Source organism: Pyxicephalus adspersus, chromosome 1, assembly GCF_032062135.1.
Source record: "Pyxicephalus adspersus chromosome 1, UCB_Pads_2.0, whole genome shotgun sequence".
In the NCBI taxonomy this organism is placed as follows: domain Eukaryota; kingdom Metazoa; phylum Chordata; class Amphibia; order Anura; family Pyxicephalidae; genus Pyxicephalus; species Pyxicephalus adspersus.
In genome coordinates this window covers 152,343,412-152,369,110 of record NC_092858.1, presented here as the reverse complement: position 1 = coordinate 152,369,110, position 25,699 = coordinate 152,343,412, and the positions used below count along the sequence as shown (strand labels likewise).

The following is a 25,699-nucleotide window of genomic DNA, read 5'->3' as shown; positions in this document are numbered from 1 at the left end:
TAGCAAATGTTTTCAATCCTGGACCAGATCCATTTCAGGTTTGCTGGATCACCTAGCTTCACTGATGAAATTGTATATTTTCCAGCCTTCGAAAGCTTTAATAAATCAGCCCCATTGTCTCTATGTTGTGGAAATAAACATAGGGCAAGGGATTCAGTGATTTAGAAAAAGGAGAGGTGGGCAAGCTGGCACCATTAAAATCATATAAATGGTGTGCGAGGAATCGTTCTGTCCTTGCATGGTCTCTAAAAGCCAACACACGAGGAAATAAACATGCAAAAATGCAATGCATTTGTTTGTTTTATTGTTTGCCCTGATACATTTTAAAGACGCTTAGCCTTTTACAAGCAGTACAATGGTCTTCTGATGCTGGTGACTTCATAGGAACTATTAAAATGTGTCAGGAAACAGATGGGCAGCTGTGCCCTGAAAGTGCCCCTGAGTTTCTAATAGAGTCAAGCTGGGCAGGTGGCATTAGGACAAGATGCCATGCATTTATATAGAGCAACAATATGGATGTAAAAGTGAGCCCAAACTATTTGCCCCTTTGCAAAACTGCTAATATTACTTGTTAATTACAAACTTAACATCTTTTTTAATAGGTGTATTCATCTAATACACAATGATATCATCTAGTGGTCAACAACCTGTAAAAATGAATGCATTCCTAAAGAAAAAAGCATTTTGCATGCCGCCATGTATTAGTATGCAGGGCTCTCTCTACCAATATGATACAATAAATCAGCACTAAGCTCTCTGCCCATTCCGCTTAGGTCTTTCATTTCCCCTTGTCCTCCCTGCAGTTATAAAGGACCTATGTCAAGTGATAAAGCAGCAGGCACAATTTAGTGTATTCATTAGTTTCTTAGGAGTCATTAGTGACTTACTGATGGAAAAACATCACTTCTGTTACAGTCTAAACTACATTTCTGGGGTTTTTGGTTCAGGGGGTCTGATCTGGGCACACAGAGGCATGGCGCTGAAAGGATGCCAGGAAAAACTTGACAAAATCACAAAATCCCTTCAGTATTATTTTTCTCATGAAAACAAATCTAGAAGTGATGAGCTGCCAAAATAAGAAAGTAGCATTATTTCTGCAAGCAACCGGCATTCCAATGACAATACCTGCGCTTCAGAAAAATATAAACGATAGAGGAAATAAAGAATGTTTGACATTTTTCCTGTTATTAGTAAAGGTTTCAGACTGTTCTTCTTAGTATTCATATGAAGGACTGTCTATGCAGACTATGTAATGCCACTGAAAGTACAATGATGATGGATTCTCATAATAGGACGCTTACCAGATCAAGATCACTTCTAACCGAATTTACTAAAATGGTCCAAAATGCACAACAAAGAAGTTGCTCACCAATTGGTGTTTCTCAGTTTACTTGGATGACCTCTGAAACTAATTACTTTTAATGAACTTTCTTGGTTAGACTATGTTTGGGTAACAAAGATGGAATTTAAAGCCTATGGGCTCCTTAATTCCTGAAAATAGCTGATGGCATTGTTCTGACAAAAAAAAAAAAAAAAAATAGGCTCACAACTTCGGCTATATCTGGCATTAAATAAGTATTGCCATGCCCATAGCTTTAGAATGGCTCATGCAGAAAAATGGGTATTGGGTAGGGAATGTGCATATAACCATCGCATCGGAACTTATACGACAAATACGGTCACCTATGTACAGCATGAATTACCAGAGTACTAAAGTACTGTGAATTGTTAACAGGACTTGGGTAAAACACTAATCATTGTAATTATATATTGATTGAATGTGCAAAAATACATAATTAGGACGTCACACAAACACATGAGCCTTAAACCTCTTTCCTAATCCTCTCTCACTCATTCTGGTGGCTCCAACCTATATACTTGTAAGTGAGGAGAGAAACATCCTAAATTCCTACTAATTAAATTATTAGAAAACCTCTAAAAAAGCAAACAAATATAGATTTGTACCGAGATTTGTAAGCCGACATGACTTTGTGTCTCCAAAAAGACATCTTTTCTTTATGAATAATACTCTTCTTCACTTTGGACATAACTTGTAATATAAAAATAGTTTAGCTTTGTACAATACTATACAAAGGATAGCTGCATCTTCACTGATATGGTTATATTAGACAATAAACATATTTGAGTGATGATTAGGCATGTTCTACTCCCAAGCATTTGTTCTAGATGTTCATATTAACCTAATAGACATAACCTGGACTAATCATGGTCAAATCATTTTGCATTTCACCATGTTAGGAGCTCAGAGCACTACACAAAGAATCATCAAGATTCACATCCAAACAATAGGTTTGAGATATTATGTTATATATATTTCACTACATGTAAATTAAAATCTAACTTAGCAGTCATTATTATGAAAGTCAATAGGACTTTTATGTAATTAAACAGCTCTTGCTATGGGTGTGTATTTTGTAACCAATACTTGAGTTGGGCTATTCTTTCAACCCCAGCACGATTGGTTAAAATCATGAGCCTGAAAAGAAACCACAGGGCCGTTTAGCAATATTGTAATTGTCTTTTATAGCAAATGTATTATAACATACCAATTTTACAACTTTTCTTTTGCCATTGTAGTCCAACCCAGTACAGTATATGCACAGCATGAATTTAACGAATACATTAAAAATTATTACTTACTCTGAGCCTGATTTATTAAAGCTCTCCAAGGCTGGATAGGATACACTTTCATCAGTAAAGCAAGGTGATCTAGCAAACCATAAATGGATCTGGTCCAGGATTGAAAACATTTGCTAACAAATAGCAAATTACTTTGAGGAAATCCATTCCAAGTTTGCTGGATCACCCAGCTTCATTGATGAAAGTGTATCCTCTCCTGCCTTGGAGAGCTTTAATAAATCAGGCCCGCTGAGTTCATCTCTTTCACTTATACTTTACAAAACAAAAATATTACTTTATGGTAAATTACGGATTCTGGCTTGTAAATGCTGCAACAAATGTGCAGCCACTAACAGTTCAGAACCATTGGACATTTCATACCATTATGCATATTGATTTACAGACAATCTGATTCCATTATGTAACCGACTGTGCCAAGATATAAAACAGAAAGCAGGGAAACCTACACTGTGTCACACCAAGTCAACTACAAAGACTTAATAAACACTGTAATAAAAGCCATATGCCATGGATCAGGCAGAAAGACATTTGTTTAGTCCAATACATCCAACATATTAATTCATTACAAAGGCTGAAACACTGTAATATATTTGTTATGATTAATGAGGAAACATGTGCATAATACATGTAATATTAGCTAAATTGTACAAATAGCTCAGCCTTTTGCAGTCATTTGCCCTTCAAGAGAACTGTTACATCTTAAGATTGACTGCAGAACTGGAATCTAAAATCCTGTCCGGGACATTTGTAGCTTTGACTTTGAGCCAAACTTGTTGATAAAATGATAAATAGGTATTTCTATGGGTCAGCTGATATTAAGAATATTATCTGTGGCTTATACATGCAATGTTAGTATTCTTTCATAGAGACCATTTTTCTTCACAAAAAGCAATTTTTGGACTATCAGTATCCATTATAGCTTTTTAAAAGTTCTATGAACACAGCTGGATATGCATAAAAATGCATCATGTTTTGAAACAAAAATCTGAACTACGTAAAATATGTTTTTTAAAGAGCTTTAATACACAGGTGATGGACCATCATTGAAAGATGGTGTTGGTCCAAGACAAGTGATTGTTGGGGTGGTGAGACCAAATGTAGAGCTGGAAAGCTGAGATATTGTTGCACCCTGTAGATTTGACATTAAATAAGATGCAAAATGTTGAGTAATAGAAAAAACATTTCTAGATATGTCTACATAAGTGTTCTCCAAAGAGTTCAATACTGGCCCACAAGGGGCTAAAGAATTATCCATGGCGTTGATAAATTTGAGGTCTCTGTAGTCCCTAGTCCCATTACCTAGAAGTCAAACAGTGTTACCAGCGTTGGATGGTCTGCCACAAATGAAACTAAACCACAAACTATAAACTTCAAGTTGTTTTAACCTTGTGTTGGCAATGCCCTCGTTTACAAGTATGTATTATAGAAAAGAAGAATGTACCAAGGAGGGGAAATCACTGTTCTAGAGGTAATGTCTCTATTGCCAAGCCTATGAAAATAATTATTGAACAAAGCGAAGAACAGAGGAAGGCTTTTTTTGCAGATACTTTAGTGAACACTGGCATCCTGTTCCTCTCACTCTCCACCAACAATTCATAGGAAACCTTTTCTTTGAAAAAATGTCCCTCCAACTCTCTGGCACCAGTTTTAGAAACCTTGTCACCAGCACTTAACCTTGTCACCAGTGACTTAAATCACCCAGGAATATTAACATATGCATATATATATATATAGATATATATATATAAAAGAAGATTTTAAACCTCTAAAGGAAGCACCTATCATAAAACTATACTAAGTACTGTGGGTATATTTTTTCTGGCATATCTCCGGGAACCTCCTAAATTCCCTTTTGATTGCACTGGTGTAATACCCCTCAAAATACCTAATTACTTCCTGACTCCATTCAGGACATGGAAATAATTCCCTCTTCTTCTCCTCAAAGGACTTACCTTCGTGACAAAAAGACTATCAAAAGTTATCACAAGTCTCAACTCCCCTGAGGAAGCAAATATGCAAAACGTGTCGGGAAACGAAAAGTCAAATGTACATCATTCCAAATAGGTCTATGATCTGTCAATCAAGTGTTAAAAACGTGATGATTCGTGAGCACACTTGATATCAATGTTCTAAATGCATATGTATCAATTTGTCATCACTTTTTGTTTTTACCAAATAATTTGTCAAAAAGTCCTCCTCTGTTCTTCTCTTTCTTCAATACAAGTATGTGTTGTTGTTAGGAGACACTCTTTTGGCTGACAATCCCGGGCAGTGTCGAGTAGCAGTAGAGCCTGCTTGGGCTATTCCCTCCGGTGGCGGAGCTGTAGCTGATTAGCAGAATGGTTCCTGATCAATCCCATCATTATAGCCTCTGAGCTAGTCAGTTGCAGCACAGCTCCCAATCCCCTTCAGCTGTGCAGTCCCAGTGCAGGGGATGCCAAGAGGGAAAACACAGCTAAAAGGAAACAAGGATGCTGCAAGCCGCAGAACATTAATTCCTAGAACTCCTCTGCTGCTGTAAGTGCCCCTGCTGGTGGGAATAGGGCAAGCACTCCCTACTGCTGTAGGTCATCGCCTAGGATTGTCGGCCAGAAGAGCGTCTCCTAACAGTTGTGTTGTTGTTTGTGACCTTCCATCTATCCCTTCCTGCAAGGATATACATAAGTGTTCACTTTCTTTACTGAGCATACTAAACCAGCACAAATGCTGTTAAAGAGCCAGTGAGTACAGACACTTTAAACTCTGTTACAGACCCAATGAGTACACCTAATTCTCCTATTGTCTGCTCTTTGCTGCTTTTGTACCTGGTGGCTATATCACTCTGCCCTCATTAATGCTAATATGGAATTTTACCAAAGGGACAGGGGAAAGGGTTATTAGGCTCACAATCCAACTTGCTGTATACATTGAATATGTTTGCCATTCTTCTTGTATACAAAATACCCTCTAATTGTGTGGACAAAAAATACTATGTTTAGAGATGTACACAATACTTAGCACCAAAGATAATTTTTAAACATCCATTCATTACAGAATAAAGCTATGGAATACAAATGTACAGCACAGTGTACAGGATGAGGCAATTTAGAATAGGGACTGTATAGTGCCAATTACCGAATGAAGCGCTATAGATTAGGAAGTGTACAATCCAGTGTCTGGAATGCATAATGTACAGCACAGTGTACAGAATAGGAAGGTGTAGAATAAATAAAAAGGTTTGGAATCAGACATTCTGAAATAGGCGAGAGTGGCCACCGGGTCTGAGGTTGGAAGGTCTGGCAGCAACGGTATTGGTGGCATCAAGTTGTTGGAGGATTTAAAGTGTGGGCAGTTTGTGGCCTTGGAGCTCATGCTGCATGTGCTCACCGGAGTATTCTCAGACTACTTTGATACTTTGATAGGCACAGTATCTGTGACCTGGGGCTTATGCCCTAATGTAGCACTGACACAACCAGGAGATGAGAGGAAATCCCAAATAGGATTCAGACAGTAATAAAACCATATCATAATTAGGCTGTAACCATTCATACCTGAAACTCGGGTGAACTTTATAATTATAGAAAGGGCTTATGGGGGAGTTCTTTTTCCACTTTTTCGGAGTCGAAACATAATGAACCACAAATAGCGGTCCCTGGGTTAAGGACATCTGACATACAGACGCCTCCTAGATACGAACGGGGCTTCCCTGCTCACTCCTGTGCAGAAGGGAGGCTTGGAGGGGGGAGAGGACGGTTTGCATGACTTGCAGAAGTTGGGGGTTTGAGCTCTTTTTGCAGCATCTTGTAACTCTTTAATGACCAAGACAAACTCTGCAGTTGTTTCTTTTTGCATTTCAAAGCACAGCTTGCTCCAGAATGTAATGAATGTCTAGGCTCCGCCCCCACTGCCTAATAATATATTGAGACAAACATCTGTCCTAATTGCATTTATTAAAATAATGTACCTGTTCTGACTTACATACAAATTCAACCTAAGAACAAACCTACAGTCCCTATCTCGTATATAACCCGGGGACTACCTGTATTTATGGTATATAGGGTATCATGAATGTTTTACACTTGACACAATACAATGCTGAGATGGTGATTTACAAGATATTGATATTTTTAGGTGATGTAAAGTGCAGTAACTCACACTAACCAATAAAGAATCATTTCCCAACTGAACCTGTTACAATAAATTGAAACAATTGCTGCTCCTTGTACATTATCATCACCCTTTGTACTGCTTTATTGAATGCCTGATTTTCTTTAGGAATTGATATAATAATATAATAATATACTATATATAATATAAATAGCAGAACATAAAAGAACTGTGATGTTTTGCAGCACCACATCTGTTGCCAGGCTACATGAGCTATGCTATAAATCACGCTGAGTATGTTTATGTTCTGCTATCAAAGGAAACGTTGTAATTCCCCGCCACAACGAATTTACACCATACTGACTTCAATTAAAAAGTTGTTTTCAATATATTTATTGACAGTGAATTCCATGGACACAGTAAAACATGTGAGGACAGATGTGTATTTATGTAGGATAATAAATAGCAGATTACAAGATTCTGCTGATTCTCTGATCTAATATTATTTATTTATGTTTTTTAATCCTGCTGTCATATGATGCACACAAAGGGAGTGAGTTACTAAAAGAATTTAGGCTGTTCACACACCAAGGTGAATTTTTACCTTGCAAAAGATTATTCACTTAGCTTGGTCAATGTGATGATAGTTTGCTTGGCAAAGAATAATCAATCACGTCCAAGGAAATCTAAAAAATTGATTTTCCTCGCACATGACTGGATGGCTGACATTAGCAGAGCTTCATCTCATTTACTAAATGCAATATCCTTTGAGGCTTCCAATAACAATCATATGAAAATGTAGTTAAAGTGAACCTAAGGTCTAACATCAAGGTGTATGTACAGCCAAAAACTTTTTTTTACAAGTACGATAAGCTAAACCCCTCCCAGCATAAATGTTGCTATTTGTGGACCATAGGAGACATTTTGGTTCATCCGAAGGATGCAACAGGAAATTAGAGGAAATCTCCATTCGTGTGTGGATATTCCGTATTAGACACTTGTCCCTGGAACAGGAATTTCTATTGCAAGATTTAACCCTATCTTTTGTTCTGGGGACAACATTTTTTGTTTTCCCCCTCACTTTCGTTTCTGGCTAAAATAGTCAATAGTACTGTAAAAGGGGTTCAGCTGGCTGCTGGTTCTCTGATATTAGTGCTTTCTCACCAGGACTGGGGGCAGTTTTTGTGTAAGGTGATATAACTAATTGGCTGTTTAAGCAGAGGTAACCAATCAGACAGAGGTGTCCAAGAACCAGTCAGGCCACGAGGGACCCCGCTGACCTCAAACATAAAATTATAACATCCTCTTAGCTGTTCTCTTAACTTCAATGATCTACTAATGATCAACTAATGACTTCCTCACTCATAACCCAGTCACATGCATGGCTCCAAGACTTTTCTAGGACTGCTCCGACTCTCTGCTCCTATTTCTACAGCCTTTAAAACCCATCTTTTCAAACTTACCTACCTATCTTCTTCTTCCTCTTAAACCCTCACTACTCACTCCCCTTTTCATATTCCCCTTTTATTGTGTGCTGTTTCGCCCACCTCTTAGATTGTGAGCTCTTCTGTCCAGCGCTTTCTCATTCTCCTGTGTCACTGTCTTTATCTGTCTGTTATTTGCAATTTAATGTGCAGCGCTGCATAATTTGTTGGTGCTATATAAATACTGCTTAATATAAATAATATTAATTTGCACACACACTTCACTGTTAACTGCCTATTATTGTTAAGGTCTGGCAGCAAAGGTCCATGCCCAAGCAATGGGTATGATTTTATAAAGTTCTCCAACACTGGAAAATATAGACTATCATGGGTGAACTTGGGGGATCCAGCAAACCTAAAATGGATTTCCTACATTCATTTGCCATTATCTGGCAAATGTTTTCAATCCTGCACCAGATTCATTTCAGGTTTGCTGGATCACCCAGGTTCACACACAAGTGTGATTGGAAGACAGTTGTCACCCTAAATGACAAGCTGAACCCAATACACAGTTGTAAAGTTCTCTCTCATACTAAAATTGCTTACACAAAGTGCATTAGAGGCTGCAGCAATTTAGAAAGAGCTTTCTACTTGAAGGACATTCAGCATCATCTAGTCCTTTCCTTCTTAACTTGACTGTCCATGATCTATGCCTTTCATTTATTGGATTTAAATTGTTTTCTGGAGGCATAATGTGGGCATTACGTAGGGTGGTCTGCATACAAATTCATTCTACCTAGGTACACTTACTCCACCAGATTGACATTCCCCATCAAGACATTTATTTATTTGCATGAATTAAGTCCACTACTTGCATAAGGACTGAGGACGCTTGAAAACAATACTGAGATGCTGTGATGCTTAGCAGTTTCCTAAAAATTGTTAAATGTCCAGAAATGTCCAGAAGTTAAGCTGCAAATCTACATACTGAGTAATCCAACATTTAAACTCCACACAATAGTATTTGAATAAATTAAGAATGGGTTACAACCAATGTTGCATTTTAAACACAGTCTATATCAGTGTTTCCCCGCAAAGATTCCTTAGAACCCTATGGTTCCTACAGAAGTTGCTAGGGGTTCTGAGCAATAAGCAATTTGTGCCTCACATGTGTTTAACCGACACCAATGATCTTTTTGTAGGTGTTACATTTCACCAAATGCCGGAAATGTAGGAGGTATTCTTCCCACCACACTATTATACTGTTAGCTGTGTATAAGTTAAATATAGAAGGGGTTCCCTAAGACCTGAAAGCTATTTCAAGAGGTTCCCCATGTCAAAATCATATTATTACATTTATTTACTAAAGCTACATACGCACAACAGATGATTGTTGCCGAAGACAAATGGTCATGTTTACACTAGGCAAAGTGTGTAAGGAGGACTGGTGAATGACCATTTGGGAACAATACAGCTTGTCCCCCTTTACCCTTTTAGAACTTAACAACTCTCATTCATTTTCCGAACATAAAAGACCATTTCCAGCTACAGTAATCTGACATCTATCTGACGTCCGTATGAGGCTTTAAGATACAGAATTACGATAAGGCCATTACTGTAGATATGTTTTCTTACCCACAGCTGTCATTCGTTAATTCACTACAGGATATTGTTGGAGGTATTTGAACATGGAGAGATTATCACGCAGTAAATAATTATTTGGTAACCATGCAGCAATCTAACTATGCAAGCAGCACATAATCACAGCACAGAACCAGCTTGGAAGCTTAAGGTAAGAAATATTTTTCAGAGATACAACACTACAGAGCTCATGGGTTGAAATTTTGACATTCACTAAACAACAGGTGTCTGTCAGGTGAAAAAAAAATCTTCAAGGAGTCTGATCATTCCTGAGTAAGCATTTATACCAGTGGCAGCCCAGCTTATCTGGGAACAGGTACCTACAATATCACTAAATGTATTCATAAACTTCCAACAGCATTCACTCATAGGAATGAAGAGATAGGGGGAAGGAAATAAAGCAGTGAAAAAAAGCAATGTGAAACAATAGCTATAAAGTATTTCAGTCTAGCAGTGATTTTTCTTTGACAGTGGGCTACTGCCATAAAGTAGATGGTAGTAAAAAATTACACTGACAATCCAAAGCACACAATGCAGTCAGTACTATGCTCCTTAAAGCTGAAATATAACTAAAAAAAAAAAAAACATCCTCGTTCATCCTCCGCAATCCTAGTTCAGTCAGTCCTGCGCTGTCCTGTTTTCCATTTTCATCCTGGAGTAGACTGGACACTGGGTGCCGCCATCTTCTTTTTCCTTTTTCAGGTTCTTCTTCCTATGTCACCCCATTGGCACTGTAAAAGCACTGTATCAGGTGATGCGTCTTTCTAAAAATCCCAAAAAAAGAGCAAACTGCGCATGTGTGAGATGAGCACTTATTCAACAGAGAAAAGCCCATTCTGCGCCCCCTTCCGTGGCAGTAAAGTCAGAAGGGGAGGAGTCACCCCTTCAAATGTCAAAAAGTAAACAAAAAACACATTTTTTACATATATAAAAGAATTATCCACCTTTTAAACAAAAAAAATGTGATGATAGGTTCGCTTTAAGTATGTTTCTAGGATTATATTATCAGCATTGTGCAAAGCAGGACCAGAGTCCTGACTGGCTAACATGCCATTACTTCTCATTCTCAAAGCAGTGGATTTAATTACAAAAAGGTAAATATAGACAGATTCAGGTACTAATATTAGCTATATTAAAAATACATTTAAAGTTAAACTCCAGGTTAATTTTCCTTTGTAGTGGGCCAACCTCCCCCATTGCAATGGTCAGATATTTGTTTTGGATATGAGTAGATAGTTTAGGAGAAAAGTTTATTCCTTGTTCCCATGCAGCAACTAGGAGAACGCAAAAATATGTATGTTTTACTCCAAATCTACCCCTAGACAAAATGAGAATCTGACCCTAAACCACTGTAAGGAAAAAAAGGTTTTCAGCTTTAATTTTTTTTTTTACGATAATACATAACTGAATAGGAGATTCATTTTGACGTATTTAATAAAGAGGGAAAATGAAGTTTTTCTTACCTAACGTTTTGGCCATACATATTAAATGGAGACTTTCTCATTATTGCCTATATTTAGCATTAAATAAATATTATCCCAGCCAGTTTAGTGAATCCAATCTTTTCCTAATGTAAGGAAGGGAGCAGTTAGTGATCTTGGCATGTGACTCCGGGACAATGCTTTCACTCCTCACATAAGAGTAACTATGGACTTGTGGTTGAGGAAGGCTCCAAATTCACACACATGGCAGATGTAGAAGCTTAACTGCAAAATTCCAGAGGAAATTGACTCCCCAGACAGTACATCTGCTGGAAGACCACACCAGAGTTTCAAATTCTGCACCTTTTGAAAATGTGGCTTTGACAAAGGCGTTATCTAGGAAGAACGCTTTAAAAGGATAAGCTGCAAAGTTACGTATGGTATATATCCAGGAGAGTTAGGAGAGTTATAATCAAACTTTATAAAAGAGTGATGTGCAAAGTGTAGTTACCCATAGCAATATTTAGATATCTGATTACTGCAGCCAAACACCTTTCCCATCATTCAGCTATAAAGGCTATAATGATAAACTAAATAAGTAACTTTACTCTGCTTTATACTATTTGCCTTAAAGGAAAAGTAAACCCTGACAATTTCTCATTTGTTCCAATAATTTTATCAATCAAATTGGTTAGTTTTGTCTGTTGAAGTCCTAAAACATTCTGTTACATAATGCTCTTTGAGCTCTACTTCTGATATTAGCTATTACTGTTTCCAGATATTCTTGAGGACTAAAGAATCCCAGTACTCTTTGTTATAGTTAAAGCTGCTTGGAACAGTAAAATTCAGAATCAGATTGATTCTAGTTAGATCAATCAAGATATGCGATCAGATTTGGAAACTTGGAGTTAGAATTGGTAACTTGGAGTTGGCATTGGTATTTATTTAATGAGCTATACAATACCTGTCAATGGAACATAAAGTACAGCTCCATAAATATGGCTGCTGGACAATGCCAGATAGCCCTACTATACCTTTATAATATCTGGTATTTAGCAGTTGTCAGTATTTGTCCAGCTGTCCAGCTGTGAGATTGTCTGAGCCCCACTGTAAGGTATGGCCAATCTGGCCACTGGATGTCCGGTAACCTATATTATATGTTAATTGAAGGTATAGTAGTGTCGGATGGAAACTTTGTTCAAATTCAAAATACTGAATACCAAGGTCAGAATAGCTCTGATGCAAAGTAGAATTGATGGAACTTTTTTACCACCACTAGTTTTAGATAAGGAAAGAGTGTGGTGAGTGTCTGTAGTCCCATTTCTGATACAGTAGGGTAAATGAGTGTTGTCATTTTAGAACAAAAAGTGTGTTACTAGCAAAATGACTAGGTGAAATAAAAAGTATAAAATAGAAAAGAAATGTAGCCAATGTTTCAGGACTTTTTTAGGGTTTAGGGTTTGAATAAATAAACAAATGGTCAAATTTAAGCATATTTGCCTGCCTGGGTTAGAATATTTTCTCTATACAGGTACCAGTATAAGACCCTCTGGGTTATCAAGGGAAAGAGCAGCACCAGTGCAGACTATCAATACCGAATGGGTATATTATGGCTGCATTGACCATTAAATGCAATCTATTCAGTTGAATCAATCATTTGCACTTATTCAATATGACCCTTAGCCAGTAAAAGTGAAGGTCTACCATTTCCAAGAATAAGCCCGTCCTTCTTCCTGACGTCATTATAATCATGCCCACACACAATTTACCTGAACAGGGAGGTTACATGACATTTAATTATTTGTGTGACCAAAGACCTTGTACATCTGTCTATACAACACTCAGGTAGAAGTTGTGAACCTTTTGACTTTGTCATAGCTGCAATATTTTCTGGGTATTTATCAGTCACTGTGATGGTCTGCCTTTCTAACCAAAAATGTTCTGCTTTAAGAACAAGCGACAGGCCTTTACTCTGCACGTTAACAGCAAAGTTAACAGGACTCACGTAAAAAGGGTAAATAAAAAAATAGAAAGTAAATCATCTTTTTTATTGCCCTGAAAAAGAAAAACATAATCTTTGCTCAATTCTTGCAAAATATATAAAGATGAACAAGAGCAGGGATTAGATTTATTGGAAACATACCTATCTGAACAATATAGGAAATTTACTATCTGTTTTAGGAAGAGAAGAGTTCAGAAGATTGGCAATTAGTGGATTCTTTCCATAGAGTGCGTATGATGTTGATATCAATGCAAATATGTAGACTCCCTTACTTAGGAGCATAGAATTATATTCTTTTCCTAGAAAGGGTTTATCAGAGATCAGAGATATGTTTAACTTCTTTCAGCTTAAATCCTTCAAATATATCAAAGAAATGATTCATATCTCCGGTTGCGACTGCTCTGAATGCTGCAAATCAAATAAAATATTATTATATTTTTTTTTTGGCCAGAGGTTGAATATTGAATATTAAACACCTGACCTTTCATAGACATGCCATGAAACTACGAATACATAAAAGCTGTATTAAAAGAAGCAAACATGTGAAAAATGCATGCAAAGTGAAGGCCTTCAATGTTGACCTGTTGTGGAGACCTCACTCAAACAAAAAAAATTGAACCAGACCAGTCCAAAAATGGGGAATAACAGAAGGTCCATTTCCCAGTAATAAGCAAAGACGCAGGTGTAAAACTGTATGCATGCTGCAGCAAAAGTGTAAGTGTCCCACTACCTAATGTCAGTCTTAAAGTCCTAATTGAAACATAAGTTTAAATCAGCTAAATACATTTCAGATCAAAACACAAATCTTATGGTTATTTCTAGCCATATTATGATTAGAAATGACGGTCCCCTGTCAGCATGCTTTTGGAAAGAACACTTTCTGAATCCTAGAATCAGCTTCCTCCTTGTCTGGCCCCCTGGTGGGCCTGCTGATTGGAGACCTCTGTCTATGATTTATCAGGGGACATTTGGACCTTTGCAGGGGGACCACTGCTTCCACACAGAGAGCAATGGTCCTTCTTAGCAGTACGCTGGCATGGGTTTTTTTCCACTCATGCTGTGTGTGCTTTTCATGGAAAACAAACAGCAAGGCTTTGCAGAGATTTTCTTTTGATGCACCACGAATTTAATTAGCTTTCTATTACTATAAGTTCAAATGGGCGTCAAAGATGAACACAGCAAATGCAAGCAACTTTACTAAAGCAATTTAAAAAATGTAAAATCGTCTTACTGTTTAAACGTTTGTGGTTTTTTACTGGTATATCTAATTATTCAAACAATCTATTGTATTTTGTATCCTTGTACAAAGGGTATAAGCTGTTTAGTTGGTTTTATACTGTACAATTTAGTTCAGGAGAATTTTCTTGTGGCGCTGCCCGATTAATGGACCCCTGGGTGTTCCAAATCCTTGCTGGTGCTTTGTAGTGATTTGCTAAACATGCATTAATAAAGGGTCATTTTAGTGCAAAAAAATAAAAGTATGCTGGCAAAATGTATTCTACTTCCTGTACAGTAACATTTGCACTCTGGACAGGAAGTATGGATGAATCTGCTGAGTGAGGTTAGCAGTAAAAACTTTTCAGTCTTGCTCACTTTATCTAAAGAAAAAAAAGAAAGAAAAGTTTTGCTGGAGTTGGCCTTTTACTAATTATTTGTTGATTGATCATAGCATCTAAGGTACTATTCTCTGGGTATGGCTGTCTTTTCTCATGCAGTGCTTTTCCCAGCACAGGGACCGCTACTCACCCCTTTAATGGTTGCCTTTAGAGCCACAGAACCAGATGTAAGCACACACAACTCTACAATTCAACAGAAATGTCTGCAGTATGATGGCAGTCCTCAGTACTAATGCCAATATTCCCTGTCCTGCAACATGCTAAATATTCTGGGCTTTGAAATAGCTAAAACAGGAGTTGACCTTACAGCAGTGTACAGTATCAAAAATGTGCTATTGTTGGCAAGGCCGAAGAGTGTAAATACCATCAGCGGACATATTTTACTAAGAGTGTAATAGCATAACCTGACAAGGAGCACTCAAGCAATGGGAAATAATATATAAAGCTTTGGAAAAACATGGACGTCTCATATAACTGCTATAGTAAAATCTGAGCTAACACAGGGGTCACTACGGTGCTAAAAACCACCACCAGACTTTAATCACAGAGTAGAAGGATACGAAGCTGAGACAAGCAGCCCAGAAACATTACACTGTATTAAACAGCCACAGAAAGGGAGGAAGCGCCAAGCACAGCTTTCATTGCCTCAGGCCTTATCTTTCTGAGTGCAGTGTAATTTTACAGTGTGCTGGAGCAAAGTTAACTTTTATTGTCTTGACAAGGGTTGTAATCCAACAAGACATTCACTACCGCTTCTTAAAACACTGGAAACATATTAAATTAAAGCTGAACAGCAGATACCTCTAAAGCGCAAAGTTTAGATTCTCAGTGGACTAGTGAGTCATTGTAGGTAGATTTTCTGCCAAATTCAGATTCACAACTTTTCTGTTATTAGTATGAACCCTAATTAGATCACTGTATCTTTACAGAATAGTATAATGTTGAAATATCCAAAATTAAACATTAAAGTTGAGCTTTGGTTCTCCTCCTTTTATTACAAGTATATGAGCTGTCCAATTTTTATTCCAAGCAGTGTGTGTGGCTCATATCTAACCTCAGCAGGTGTTAAGCAGTAAGGATGAGTGATGCTGGAATAAATACACAGCGCCTCCAGTGGTTAAAATGTACTTATACTCAGAATTTTCACTTTACATAAAGAGTTTTTTTGTTCAGGTGCAACACCCTTTTTTTTTTTTAAAAAAAGGTGCAGCACTGCCCCCTAATTCTCAGCCGCCTAGGCAGTCAAGAATGAATGTGAGCACAAAACTTACATCAGGCATCCAGGGAGGCTCTTGAGCGTTCCATCTATGCATGCCCGAGCATCTCGCTTTGCTCAAAGAGAAAAATTTGCTGATCTCACGCATAAGTAGCGAGATCGGCAATTTTTTTTTTCATCCTACGTCACCGGATCTTGCGCCTGGGTCGGGTGACATAGGATGAAGAACCCAGAAGAAAAGACGAAGATGGCCGCGCCCAGAGCGCCGGCTCTGGAACGGATGCCAAGACGGCGGGGAACCCGATGCCAGACACCATCGCAGTGATTGGACTGCCCTGTGGGAGTGAAGGTGTGTTTTAGTTTTTTATTTTTGAGTATAGTTACTCTTTGACCATCAACAGACTCAATTCATTAAAACAAAACTTCAGGGTTGAAAGTCATATGACCTTGCAGCAGGTCTCCCTTTCCAATTCCAGAGTTAACTGCTCATTTTTTCCTATGAGATATTAAGTAAGATTTTATACTTACCTTACATGGAAGCATGTTGGTTGGTGATGGATGGACTTGTGATGAAGAGCCATAAATACTATTACTGTTTAATTCCTATCAATTTTATTACGCATATTGGGTTTAATTCCATCCAAATGTTTATACTTCAATACCATATTTTCACCAGCAGGTGACACTGCAGACAAACTATAAAATTGTAACTCCCGTTCCTCAAGTGTACAATGAAGACTTCCATTCAGAAGGATGAAGAAACATAAGGCTGTAGACAAGAGTGACCAATCCAAGTAGCTGTTTTTTTTTTCATTTTCCTAGAAAATAAAGACTGCTTGGGATCCAATGTTCTTTTCTTTGTTCTTACTTATATCTAGCTGCCTCTTTGCATAAATAAATTTGCTAGTTTATCTAGAATTTTCTTGTCAAAAGTTATTGTTTCTATGGACAATTGTTGCTTTTTTTTATAGGTTTTAACTATCAGTTATGTAAAATTTGTTTTTTACCTTGGTAATTGAGATTTTATGGTAATTGAGAGTTAAATTAAGAATAGTAATAATTCAGAAAACAATCAGGTTTATATGTCCTAATAATATAACATGCACAAAGCAAAGAATATTTAAAGAAATGTATTGATTGTGAAGCAGTCTTTGAGAAAGTGTGGTGAGACCTCAAATCAGATGTTTTAAGTGTATAGGCATCATGTTTCCCAGTCTACAGTACATCAAATTTGGTGTCTTGGTCAAAAGCAGAGGTCCCCAACCCCCAGTCCACGGCCCACTAGCCATCTGAAAGGTGGGCCGTGGCTCTGGCCGGTGCACTCACCAGCGGGGTCAGGAAAAGGAAAAGGAGGTGCACCGGTAGGTGTCTCTGAACACAACACACCCACTCTCCCATGGCAGGCTCAGACTTACAATGGGGGAGTGGGCGGGTTCTGGCATCATGACGTCACTACGGGGGAAGTTTATTGCACTTTAAGTGACACTCGGCTCCCCGTGCTTGCACAGTCTGTGCATTTAGTGGTCCATGACCTGCAAAAGGTTGGGGACCACTGGTCAAGAGTATTCAAAAGTTATGTCATCAACTTCGGAGAGGCCAAGTAAGTAAGTAAGTCCAAGTTTTTTACAATCTGCCACTAGCTAAAGTAGGTAAATACATCTCTGGAATAGTATAAGGGAGAGAAAAGAAAGCAAACAGCAGAATAAAAAAAGGCTGAAAATGAAGAATATATTCTGCACTTTACTTCTGATGGAAAATGGGGTGGAATGTATGGGCCCCTCAGGTTTGAAGCAATGATACCAGTGGGACATTGGTGCTTGCATCTTTCAGTGCAGGAAGAGTCTTTCTTTGGAGATCCTTGTGCAGGATTGGTGTAGAAGAATGCAGATTGGTTATGTTTTTTTAAGGTAGGATTATTGTTAAGATTACAGGGAGGTTAGTGATATGGTTCCAGGGTGGAGTTAGGAATTGGATTAGGGTAAGAGAATTTGGGTAAAAATTAACAGTACTAATCTCTAGCTTGTTCTTCTCCGGTTTGTAGCCTATGTACACATGACAGCATATAAGGTAAAATACAATAAATGCTGTTTGTTCTACCTGTGCTTACCATAGTTCAACAACGTTATGATTACCTGCAGTCACCTTAATTTTGTGATTTCACTGACTAAAGAGACAGTTTGGTTCAATGTGTGCAACAGGGAGAAGCCACCAGCCCTAAAGTTAGACAGATATTTATTTGAAGCTCAAATGATTGCATCAAAATATACTCTGAAAGGTTAGAGATGGATGCCAATAGCGTGAATTGCATTGTCTTCTTATAAAAAGGGAACAGTTTCTCGAATACTTTCATCACAGTTTCTGGATCTAAAGCAATAACATTTTGGGAATAATGGAAGAATATGGTAGGAAAACCCGGCAGCTCAAGAATTAACCACCATAGTCGCGACCATTGCCTTCAACAGATTAAAGACAACAGAGATTGTTGATCCAGGGAACATCCGATTGCCCCACAGGATCAGGAAGGATTTTTTTCCCTGTTGGAGCTAATTGAACCAAGTTTTTTTTGCCTTCCTTTGGATCAACTTTATGTTTATATGGTTTTTATCTTGAATATGTTTATTTCCTTAGTGGGTGAACTTGATGGACTTATGCTTTTTCAGCCCAACTAACTACGTAGCAGGAGAAACCAATGCATTCAACCTGTAAGCATATACCGAGATCATGGTTTTTGGTTAAACTTTCCCCAAAAAAGGAAAACCTTTGCTTCTATACACTTAGCTCAAATTTGTTGCTGAACACAAAAAGAACAGTCATAGATGTCTGTTTCTCATTGGAGTGGTGGCAATATTTAAAGTTAACAGAACATCAATAGCAGATGAATGAGTGAATAAGGGATTTGTTACAGTAGCTGAAATCTCTTTAACATCCATGCCATACAAGAGGTTCCAGTAGATATTGTAGCAAATTTCCTTTGTGTTATTCTTTTGTGGGCGATTTTCAGTGCTGCCCCAAAGCTAAATATTGCTACAGTTTGGCTTTTATGTCAACGGCTGGTTATTATAAAAAGGAAAGCTCTATAGAAATGTAAATTCTAATAAAAGCCAGAAGTTTGATCAAAAAACTGCCAGAGCTGCTCCGAAGATTGGTTTAGTAAAATCACAAGAGTTTATATAAGAAATGAAAGGACAGTCTGATAACATCAAAAAGGAAACATTGTTCTGCTTTTTGCAAATATCCTTTTATTTAAGAGAGTGCCAGTAAATATTCTGTAATATAGCACATTGCATGCCAGTTATATAATTGGGTAAGACTGCACATAGGGTGTTAAAGTGAAGAAAATTAACAAAATATTGTTATTGTATAGAGGTGGCTTTTATTATGTATTTATGCACAGCTTTAACATTTAGGGTGAACTATTTCATTACATCTGTGCAATGGAGACAAATGTTCTATTTGACTAGCCCACCTAGAAGAAGGTTGTATCTAAAATTAGTTCTATTTCCTACATGAATGTGAAGTTTGGGATCCATTTCACCAATAATAACTCATCAGATTCCACATATCAAGTTCAGGAATAAAAGGGGGATGTAGTTTGCTGCTACAGGCAGCAAATCTTTTATACTCCAAAGGAGTATTCACAGACAAAGCAATTGGAGTTTTGGATAGAGAAGGGAAGGGCTAAAACCACCATCGTGAGCGTCCCACTAGAAAAATTTCCCAATCCTTTCTCTACTGACAACGCAACAGATAATGATCTGAAATCCTACCAAATTAAGGTTACTGGAACATGTGTCCCCATTGGATGATGACACACCTAAAACTATACCTAAAAAAGTTTGAACCCTTCCCCACATTATTTACAATTATTTATTCCAATAATGATCTGGCAAAAAGTAGAAAAATGCTTTAAAGTGAGAACATGGATCTGAGCCACACCAACTAAGAACAGTTTCCATTTATCTGTAGAGAAAAGATAACTTCAACCAACAAGATTTTAAGTTGAAGTAAGTGCCCGTAATAACTTTACTTGGCCCACTAGGGAAGGTGATTCTTTAGTTGGTAACTTCAGCTAGAAATATGTGGCTGCGCAGCAGAACTTATTGACTAACCTCATTATCCTACTGCACTATAAACAATATATCATTTAAGAATCAAATGTATCCAATTCCTGGGAATATGAGGGCTTAACATTGGATGTAAACCACTTCTATTGGAATCAGCCATTGAAAATGGTAAAACAACTTCAACTGGTAATAATCCAGTGGCGCACGTTGGTAATTCTTTGTTGTGTTCATAGTTTACCCTTCCTGCCCCTGACATAATTCTGATTTTACCTCTATTACACACCTGGTAGAATAATAATGTTCTGGAGGAAAGGGAAACCCTTCAAAGATAGGTCTTAATATTATCGTCACATAGTCGTTTGTTAATTCCTATTAGTCCGCCAAGTCCAAAAAATGACAATGATACTTTGATGGGATTGAAGATTAACCGCTGTGCTCTAACACTGTGTGAAACAAACAGGACATACAGACATTAACTAACTATGCCAAAGACAACTACACGCTTAGCTTGGCTATGTACTTTGAAGATGCATAGCATCACAGCTGTAAAAGCTTAATAAAGGTCATTGATAAATGTCACAATTACTGATTTACTTTTGTCAGCGAGAATCAAGTAACAAGATCAACCCACAGTAATCTGTAAGCCTCCAACCAAAAGCCAAACAACAACCATAAAAATGAGTTGACCACGACATGGCACATTTATGATATGAAAAGAATTGACTTCAGGAATCAGTCACTTGATCTGGTACCCATCGTAGGTTGGAATGGTCCATAAAAACAGAACCTGGCACAGTGCACTTATTTTAATATATCTTTCAAGCTGAGGCCCTTAGGTCTTCATACAAAAGTCTGTAGACTATTCTAAATAAAAAGGACAATAAAATTGGACAACCAACCATTTATTTAATTTTTTGACAGTTTTTAATCCCTGGGTTAAGTGTTAGGTTATACATACCAAGGTTCTTAAGGCTCTCTACCATGTTTTTGATTGTACAAGAATCTATCTCCCCAGGTTGGATTCTTTATAATATGAAGAATGGAGTAGAAGAAGTGAAAGCAAGCAAATTTCATTTAATTACGGATTGTAAGATAAAACTCAACTCTCAATTGGGGGTCTGGACAGTTGAACAATTATACACAGTTGTATGTGAGGGAAGAGATAGTCATATTCTCCAAATAATTTATTGAATGTATTTATTGTCTTCTCTAATTCAAAAAAAGAAAATTGATCATCACCCAGAACTAATTTCAATGCCTTCAATGAAATGGTAACTTCAGCCAAAAAATGTCTCTCATCCATTCAATCATGGAATCAAAGGATCTAAGCTAAATTGATTTTAATGGCAGAAATCTCCTCATTATGTTAGAAACCCACATTAAAAGAAAATAGCAGAAATCCAGGTAATGAATAACACATTCCTGCAAAGACATGCAAAAAATGAAGATCTCTCCAAATGTGCTGCTGAGGGCATAAAGTACTCCTTTATTTATTTTACATGGTCTTATAATTTCAGTTTTCAATCTGAGAAAAGTTAAAAAAATAAATTAAGTATATTAAAATCCTTTTAGAGACTGTTTACATTACGTATGCTGGTGTTGTATGCTTGGAATTTAGCTGTGTCATTAAAAAGGGTAGTTAACAGGTTTGCACTTATTTACTAACTGTGCAATCTGCAATCCCAGTTTAGGTTTCATTGATTTGTTCACCCTGTGCTGCCAAAAGCTCATTTTGATTGGTTGCTGGAGGTTACTTCACAATATTGCTTACCCAATATAATAAAAAAAAGCCAACATTATATGTATTATTATTACAATACATTGTTACCATTCATTAGTACAATATTTACAGTCAGGCAGATGAAAATTCATTCTAGCATAGACATAGAACAATAAATGAGCGAAAGTATATTACCTTCTAGTCGCTATGGGGGACTACAAATCATTTAAATTTTACTTTTTGTAGCTTACTTCATTAAACACAATTGTTCTTTACATACATCTGGAAGCTACAACCTCTGTTGATTGCTTAAAATTTCACATCACAGGTTCTCTTTTACACAATTTGTTTAAAGGGGTTATTGAATGCACTAGTGAAACTTATAACTATGAATATATCATGCCTTGGCTTTTTATATATATTACTCTAGCAGAAAGATACTCTTTTTAGCATACTCCCATTGTGGAGTCTTACTTCTCTTGCAGCAGCAAAAGGTCTCAGTGCTACTATGGTATTTTCACAATCTCATGGCATAAAAATTGAAGGTTGCGAGCCTTCTTCAAATGTAACAATTGAGAGATCAATCTCAATCCAAATGTTATATTGATGGCAAAGTCTACGTTTAGTGGACAAAGTCGGGAATCTAGGATATTACTTCTGGAATCCTTGGCAGGTGGTTCTTTCAACTTATCACCATCAGGGTTGGAGAGACTCAGTGTATTACAGGAAAGTTTCCTTAAAGACTAAGGAAACATTTGTTCTAAAAATAATAATCATGGTATCTATTGACTTTTTGGTTTGATGATTGGTTACCAAAGAAACATAAGAGAAATATGAGCACCCGTCCCCTTTTTACTAAATACCACCACCACCCTCCAGAAATAGTCACATTACACCTGCTGGAGCTCTATGCAAGGAAAGTTTATTCTAACACAAAGTGCAGAATTTGATATCTTTTCCCTGCACCTTCTGAGATGTTCTGTGTCATCTACAATCCAGAGACAACACAGCTGTTATCTCATTTTTATTACTAGCTACAACTTTTACCTAAAACAAATTTCTTTTTAGGTTTTAACTCCTTTTTTGACTACAAAGCTATCAATCATAATTGAAAAATAAAACACAAATAAAAAATAAATATGTAGCTGCAAGTGGCGCCTGATTTAAATATATTTAAAAAAACTCAAAAACTTTCAAAAAGTAGTTACCGCAGCTGCAATGGGCAATACAACAGCAGCTGTGTATATGGACAGGTGGGATTTTTGTCCAGCAGCCTGGTAGAAATATAAGAAAGTAAAGCATGCCATCTTCTTACCTTGGTTATACAAGATCCAAGGGAAAGGTATGACGCCGACATGTGACAGTGAGGGACTGAGAAAGTGCTCTGATCAGCTGCTGGTAACATTCTCTTGGCTTTTATCTGTGGGTGGGAGGAGTTGTTCCCCTGGAGTAGGTGGGCTGTCAGCAGAGAGACAGGCAAACTCACTCTCTGAGCTCTCTGCACACTGTTTTCCAGGGAGTTAGGGAGAAGGGGAAAAGGAAAGTCATTTGTGTTTTAGTGCAGGCTTACAGTTGAGAAAAAGAATGCAACTGGAACAAGATATGTGCAAAATTCATCCAAACTCCCTGGGACATTTTGTCATACAATAAGGCAGCGGATATTTAAAACATGACGGTGTACAGGACAAATCAGGATGGGCACAGTAGCTGCATTGCATGCCGCACATGGTAATATTTAGGTATATGCGCTTTTATTAATCCTGCTGGGTGTGATTAATAAGTGGCTCAATTGGCAAAGAGCAACAGTTATATCTATGACAGCTACTTGGTGGACCACAGGGCTTACCATCATCACCACCATGCCATCATTGTAATGCCAAATAAATGTGGGTACTCCGGTTTCCTCATACATTCCAAAAACATGCAGTTAGGTTAATTGGCTTGCTCCAAACAGAAATTGACCTTAGACTACATTAATGACATATCACTATGGTAAGGACATGATTGTGAGCCCCTTTAAGGGAGAGTTAGTGTCACGACTATAGACTTTGTACAGAGCTGCGTAATATGATGGCGCTATATTAATACTGTGTAATAATAATACATGTGAGATATCATTGGGACTTTGTCACTTATACACCTGATAAAGTAGAGGGGATGCGTTGGAGGTGTTTGGAGGCAGTGGTATTGTTGGATGGGGACAGATCTATAACTATGTAGAACTACAAAGGCCCAGCCTTGTTGGGCCTTTATTTACAACCTGGCTTTAAATTAGGACACGTTTGATGGGAAGAAGGTTTTAAGACTGGGGTGCATTAGACATTACTTATGTATTAGTAGAAGGGAGTAGCAGCTACTGGTCATCCTTAAACATATTCCCCCTTAATACCAGGCAAAAGCACCTTTCCCACAGAAAATAGAAAGGCAAGGGCTGAATTGTGGAATCAACCTTTAAAGGGGTCTAACTCACACCTGCATCAAAGTGTGCTCTGACTGCTTTGCAGCACATTGAAGGCAGTTGATTAGGACATGTTCCATGATTATACTTTGCACTGCCCTTTACAAACAAGTTCAGAAGCTCAGAAACCCTAAAGGACAACTGCATGTTACAAATTGTCTTTCACTCTTGGAGTGTTTATTTTTTTTTAGGTCACTCTCAAGCCAAAACTGAAAATTACCTTCTATACACATATATTCAAATCAAACAAGCTTGGAACAGGTCGTTTGTATTTGCTAGGATCCTAGAATGTAATTGCATGTTGTGCTGGAAAACACAAAGTAGCTTCTTGATGCCTCTTCCATGAAGAAATCTTGATTGTTATTGCTACAAAGCTTATCATAGCCACCAATCAAATTATACCAGTCTTAGAAGTTGTAATTGGTTCTTTATAAAGTTGCAAAGCAAATGTTTTAGGATCCATTGTGATCAAGGATTTGAATGGGGTGAACAGAATATCAAATCATGCCATTTCACTTGGAAATTGTTCTGTAAGATGGATCTTCAGGATCAGAATGTGGTATTCCGACTTAAACCTACCCATGATCAAAACACACTAACAAAGGGGTTGTGAAGGACAGAAGAATGCTGTTTTTCTCTCAATGTGAAATAAATAAATGTGAATACATCATGTAAATGAAGAGAAAGGAGAAGTTCACTTCTAAAATCACAAGCTTGAAGACTTTAAAACCAGATTCTGTGCTAGCTTTCCAAACCCAATAAAACAGTATTGGACTGTCCAGAGCTGTTCACTTAGAAGCTGCACTGTAAACCTATCATCAACCTTGAAAGCAAAATACTAAATCTTATAAATGAATGTGACAGCCATTTAGGAAACTGTTTAGAAGCATGTGCTTAACCTAAAAAATTGTATTCCGTTCATGTTTGGCTGTATGATTCACTTAAGATCTTATTGTGTACTAGTTCCAGGGATGCCATGGGGGAAGGGGGGATAAGGGGTACTTCTGTACTGGATCACAATCCAAAGAGTTTGACTTTTGCAATGCTGTAACTTTTGGACCAGAGGGAGGGGGTACCTAATATTACCTAAATTACCTAATACAGGGCCCAAAATTGTCTAATGGCAATTCTGTCTAGGTCCAAAAAGATTTCACCTAGTTTCATTCTGGTTACCTTTCTACATTTTGTAGCTCCAGTACAGGGCTGCTCAATACAGCTTGTATAGCAGAACTTTACAGTCTGAACAAAGCATTCTACGTCTCTCCTGCAATCAGACATTCCTACCTTCCTGCTTGCAAAGCTGAGCATACAGTATACATTCCCGGCATTCCTTGGTGCTGGATGAGCTCCTGTACACATGTGCAGAGGTTATGTCATCCCAACCCAGCCA

General features: G+C 37.6%; 1 protein-coding gene across 2 annotated transcripts in view; it reads right to left on the bottom strand.

The window, feature by feature from the left end:
- COL8A1 (collagen type VIII alpha 1 chain) overlaps nucleotides 1-23,298 on the bottom strand; it is a 62,335-nt gene extending 39,037 nt beyond the window's left edge. For both annotated transcript variants that reach the window (XM_072431632.1, XM_072431641.1), the window contains exon 1: nucleotides 23,167-23,298. The gene's annotated coding sequence lies outside the window, so the exon portion shown is untranslated. The remainder of the gene's footprint in view (nucleotides 1-23,166) is intronic.
- Between the last annotated feature and the right edge of the window lie 2,401 nt (nucleotides 23,299-25,699).